Below are 6465 nucleotides of genomic sequence, written 5' to 3' on the forward strand. Positions count from 1 at the left end.
AGGTTACAATTGAAAGAATACTAATATAACCATTTTGAATGACTGTACGCCTTTATTTTGGAGTAAATGCCAAATTAGTTTCAAATCGTAGCCAATCGTACGACTGCCATGACGTCATTACGACTAGATATCAGATTTGCTTTTATTATAGGAAGGATGATATGGCATAGTCACAGATTTGAACATGGGTATTTGTACGATGATTCTGAACATAACACAGTAAGATATTCCAAGTCTCAATATCAGCATCAATTTCTACTACGTTTTATTCCAAAATTGAGTCGCAGACCAATCGTAAGGTGTGCGGTCGCCTTAAAACGTTGGTACGTTTTTATCTTTGGCGAGGGCATATTTCAGTTAAATAAACATGCAGTTACCAAGCCAGTCCAAACGAACAATAAGTCGCCAGGAAAGGTTCTCGTTTGATTGCAACTCTTTCAGTAACGGCCAAAGATGACTACAGCCCCTTTCACATCTGATCTGCGACCACTTGTGAACTTTTAAACAGAAAAGATGTTCCATGTTTCAATATTGGCATCAAACATTACGTTTTATTCCAAATAGGGTCGCAGGCCCATCGGAAAGGTGTGCTGCGACACCAGGGTACTATCTGTAATGTGACTGCAATTTATCTGAAATGCATACACTATATAAACTCGTCGTAATTTTAATCACAAAAATTACGCGAGACTTGAAAGTCAAAAGGTTAGCGAGTGGCGCGGTAAAAACAAAAATAAAACCAGAAACTTGACGTTTCCAAAGGACACAGATGCCCCCGTTTAACGCGATCAAAAATTCGACCAATATGATTGAACTTAATACTAGTATCGTGCAGAAACCAGTATGCATGTATTATGATGAACAAATTTAAACCTTGAACCAAATCTACATGTATAATGAGCTGTGTTACCTGCGGACTCTTAGTTCGAACTTAGGCTGTATTTTGGTGTCACCTACCTACACACCATTTTTTTAAAATCCATTAAATATTTTTCGAGTTATTGCGCGGAAACCAAGGGGGGGGGGGGCGGACGGACGGACGGCATAAAAATCCATGGCGGAATGGTCGCGAAAAATGTGCAGTATTCCCTACGTGGAATACTTTCTGGGAGCCGTTTCATAAATCTGTTCGTAAGATGAGAGCCACTTTAAAGGACAAGTCCACCCCAACAAAAACTTGATTTGAATAAAAAGAGAAAAATTTAACAAGCAAAACACTGAAAATGTTATCAAAATCGGATGTAAAATAAGAAAGTTATGGCATTTTAAAGTTTCGCTTATTTTTAGCAAAATAGTTATATGAACGAGCCAGTTGCATCCAAATGAGAGAGTTGATGACATCACTCACTCACTATTTCTTTTGTATTTTATTATATGAAATATGAAATATTTTGATTTTCTCGTCATTGTCATGTAAAATGAAGTTTCATTCCTCCCTAAACACGTGGAATTCCATTATTTTAACATTTTGTGCTTCAGGCAAGGAGGTCCTAATTGTCAAATTCGTAAAAATTGAAATATTGTATAATTCAAACAATAAAAAACAAAAGAAATAGTGACATCATCGACTCTCTCATTTTGATGTAACTGGCTCATTCATATAACCATTTTGTTAAAAATAAGCGAAACTTTGAAATGTCATAACTTTCTTATTTTACATCCGATTTTGATGAAATTTTCAGCATTGTGCTTGTCTGATTTTTCTCTATTGATTCAAATCAACATTTTTCTGAGGTTGACTTGACCTTTAAGAACGACTGGTGAACCTTTCTTACGCGCTAAACCATCGCAAATGAAATATACCATTTACCACAAGAAAGGATCGCCAGTCGTTCTTAAAGTCGCTCTTAACTTATGAACAGCTTAATGAAACACCCACCACGACAGGTATCCCTTTCCGGGGCATTCAATATGACATAATCATTTCTATTCTGTATTCTTAAAATGTCATCGGGTATGCTTCATATTGAAGAAGATCAAGATTGCAACAAATGTGAATATTTTAGTAAGTCAATGCCTTCAGTGCCAATGATTTAACCAATAATTATCGATATAAAAAAAGATTTACATTTTATCCTTTTTTATTGGATTTTAAGTGAACATTTGAAATGAACATGAATTTTGACACCATGCACCCCCCATGACCATGGGACTCTCGTCTTTATGTTAATAAAGCCACCATGACACCATGTCAACATCCCTGCTTCCCCAGTGCCATGTCTGCCCCCCTTTCTGTGGATCTGCCCCCTTTTCCCTGGACCTGTCCCCCCATCCCCTGGATCTGCCCCCCTTTCCCTGGACCTGTCCCTCCCCCCATACCCTGGATCTACCCCCTTTCCCTGGATCTGCCTCCCCCTTCCCTGGATATGTCCCCTATTTATTCCACTTAGAGCTAACAAACAAGATTCTAGGAAGACAAGCTAGAATAGGAACTTTTGTATGTTATAAATGTCTGAATTCCCATTTTTGTCTGAGAAGAGCTCTACCCTTTCGTTCAACTCAATACATAAATATCCCCAATAGAGGGAGACAAACAGATCTTTCAACACATGGCACATTGAAGAATGAAGGTATGATTTCAATATTAGTCATTTTCATTTTATTAATAAAACTATGTATAATACGGAGGTTATATACATAATTAACATTTCACAAATATATATGTATGTTGATGTTTTCATACATTGTATTATCATCAATCTACTAACAGTGACTTGTACATTAATAAGCCCTGATCCAACCGAGTCTTATACATTTTTTTATACATCAATTAATTCTGATAATGCCTATTAAAACGGACATTAATAATTAGCTGCAAAATCGACTTTCTGCAGGCAAAAACATGTAGAAAATATCATATGTATTATCAGCAGCCGAATGCAAGCAAATAATTAAATTTGTGATCGTGATAAGGGTTTGAAACGCATGATTTTTTCCAATTACACAAACATGATGATCCTGCTTATTGCCAATTATGTATCCATGCTATAAAAACAAGGCCTATCTATTAACTTTGTCTTAAACAGCTAGTTCAAATAACATCATTCAAACATCACGAACTAACTGTGAATCATTGTAATATGATACAGATTCTTAACTATTACAAAATACAGATAAATTTGGTTATCTTATCTAACGAAATGTGTGTTAATTTGACCATGATTTAGGTCAATAATAAATACTCAGCAATATATACAGTATAAAGCATGTCCTTTACGATAATTTTGTATTTCAACTAAGCTCAGAAAAATCATGATTTCATGTATTTTCTTTAACTGAATTCATTTCTAGTATTAAGAAAATATCAAACCTTCAGATTTTTTTTGTCTTAGGAACTAGGGCATTACAAAATAGAAAACAAAATCAAAGTAAGTCATACTAAAGCCAATGTCTTTATTAGATCTAGTGCTCTCTCTCAGTAAAGCTGTCTCTTTGTATTAAAAAGTCATTTGAGCACTTCTGCTACAAATATATTAATTCAATTTTTACTGGTGTTGTTTTAGCTCCTAAGAAAGGATCACCACTTGTTCTTGAAATCGCTCAAAATTTACGAACAACTTATGAAACACTCACTTGGCAATGAACAGCGGCAAGGGTGTTCCTTCAAAGGAAAATGCATCCCTGATTTTCGCTAAGGCGCATTGATCAAACTGAATAATCAACTAGATGTCAAGTAATGAATGCAGATCCTAATAAATAAGACAATTCAAATTAAAAATGCATAACATAACAAAACTAAGAACAACAAAATATACATACTAAAACACTCAAGCAAGGGATCGGTTGAGTTGATATCTCCAATTCAATATTTCACAAAAATTTACAAAACATACAGTATCGTCAGTACTGCGTATTAGGGGACATTAAAGGAGAAGTTCCCCTCTTAAAACGGTTTGAATAAAAGCAGAAAGGTTTTAGAAAAAAAATGGTGAAGGTTTGATAAAATTCATCAAAAGTAAGAGTCATGACATTGTAACATTTAGATTTTGTGACATCACAGACAAGCAACTCCACCATATGTTAGTGAAATAGGTTCATGCAAATGTAACTTTTCAACAACAAAAAAGTGCAAGTGATTTCATTTGTGCCATAGGCAAACCTCCAATCTTTAATATTCTACTTATATCAAAACCAAATTATCATCAAGTTTAACTTTCCTTCGCAAACATATTTCAAAAAAAAATGGTAAGTCAATTTCTTATAAAAAATGCTCATCGCTTGTGATGAATATGACATGTCAGGGGTTTATCTTTTTTAATTCATCTGAAAAAAAATCTTTGAAGCACCACACTATTGTTCATAAGTCATTAAAAACCAAAATATATTAAGCTTTTTTATTTTGGAAATAAAATACCCATCAACAGTACTTTATTGCAGCAAATTTCAAAGCAAATTAAATTCAACCAAGCAATGACACCATAAAAGTCAAATCTTTGATTATTAAACGCAAAAAGCCAAAACAAAAATGATAACAGAGGGGCTGGGGCAAGCCCCCCACCCCTTGCTCTAAGAGCCCAATAAATTAAATACAGCCCTAGAAATCTGCACTTACTGGGATGTTAAAATTTTAGCATTCAGAAAACCTGCACTCTCTTATCTTTTCTTATGGCTAAACCCACTTGGTCAACTAGCTGTAATTCTTGGATTGGCAAACACCATCATGATTAAACCAACTTGGGCCTACTAGCAGATTGTCTGATTTTCAGCTCACTTAACACCATCATGGCTAAAACTATTTGACACAACATTTCCTCCTGCGACGATTGCTCCAGTCTTACTCTCTCAGTAGGCAAAGGATCAGAGTTAGGACTGTAATATAGTTTCTGGTTCAGAATAATGTAAATATTAAGATTAGGGTTTATTTGGTTGTGGAGGTTAGGTTCTACATGTATCGTCACACGCACCACGAACTGTCCTCGTGGAATAGATACAGCGCGTTATCGCGCCTCGCGATTTCACCACGAACCGTCCTCTCTGTTATGATACCCACTGTGGCGTAAATAATTCACTTCAAGAAAATATAAAGATACGGAATGAAACTTTGGAACCTAAACTATCGAACGAAGAAACCGGCATATAATTTGCTTTTCTTGTAGGTGCACTTATTGCTGGTTTTAAAAAAGCTTTTCTTTAAATGCGTTTTCTGCGAAACTAACTTTCGTATCGAAGTGCGCAGAGAGGACAGTTCGTGGTGCGTGCGACGGTATGTTTTGCTTAATGTGCAGATTTTCCAACAGAGCAATTGTCGCCGGAGCAATTGTCGCCAGAGAAAATGTCATGGAACCTATACATTTGGTCTAATTACCATCTGGTCCATCCATCACCTGGTCTTAAAACTCACTTATGGTGTGTTGCAAGAAACTTACGATCAATTGCAAGTCAATATTTGGTCCCTAAATCAATCATATGTCTTGCATTTAATTGCAAATCAGTGATTGATTGCTCATTTGCTCCTAGAAACATGAAGTTCAATTTGATTTGCTACAGCTAACGTTGATCTATCAATTATATATTTGCAACAGAATATTTGCAATTGATCGCAATTATTTTCTTGCAACACCCCCTAAGTCTAATTCTCATTTAGTGTAATTCCCAGATGGTTTTGTTTATATTTTTTCCAGTTATTTATGCATTATGACTAACAAAATATAGTTGGTTGGGTGGGTGTTTCATAAAGCTTTTTGTAAGTTAAGAACGACTGGTGAACCTTATGTGCAAAATAATCACCAATGAACGGATCACCAGTCAATCTTACAGTCGTTTTTAACTTACAAACAGCTTTAAAAAATGCTCTGGAGCTCAAGCCTTTCACACGCAAAATTTGTCAGTAATTTGAGTGAAGCGTAACTGGAATTCACTCCCGGAGTAGAATATGAATTTGTGATTGTGTTTAGCATTCATGATTCTAATCATGTTCTAGTTTGGTTTCACACGTGCTAAAAATTCACCATTTGCCTTATTTTTCACTGGAATCATCGTTCAAATTACGATTTTTTTACCGTGTGAAAGGGTGGCTAGGAAAACATTCAGGGGAGCGCTTCATGAAATGATTTTATCCGACAAGTCCTGTTTCACCCAACAATTACCATAGCAACAGTATCTCTCAGCCAATCAGAATCGTTGAAAGTTGTCAGATTTGACAACTTGTCGGACATAAATGTTGATGAAATGCTCCCCTGAAAGAGGTGGGTTTTTAAACTGTACTCTGAATTATCATTAAAGGGGAAGTTCACCGTGACAAAAAGTTTATTGTAAAAATAGCAGAAAAAATAATAAAAAATATTGCCGAAGGTTTGAGAAAAATTCATCAAATAATTAAAAAGTTATTAGAATTTCAATTATTTGATTTGTGACGTCATATGCGAGCAGCATTCCTACATAGCGAATAGCAAAAATCATCAATGAAATGTCATTTTCTCAGAAAATTGAAAATGGTTTTCACTGTAACTTTTGTATATCAATAGA

The sequence above is a fragment of the Lytechinus variegatus genome, chromosome 19, assembly GCF_018143015.1.
Source record: "Lytechinus variegatus isolate NC3 chromosome 19, Lvar_3.0, whole genome shotgun sequence".
NCBI lineage: Eukaryota > Metazoa > Echinodermata > Echinoidea > Temnopleuroida > Toxopneustidae > Lytechinus > Lytechinus variegatus.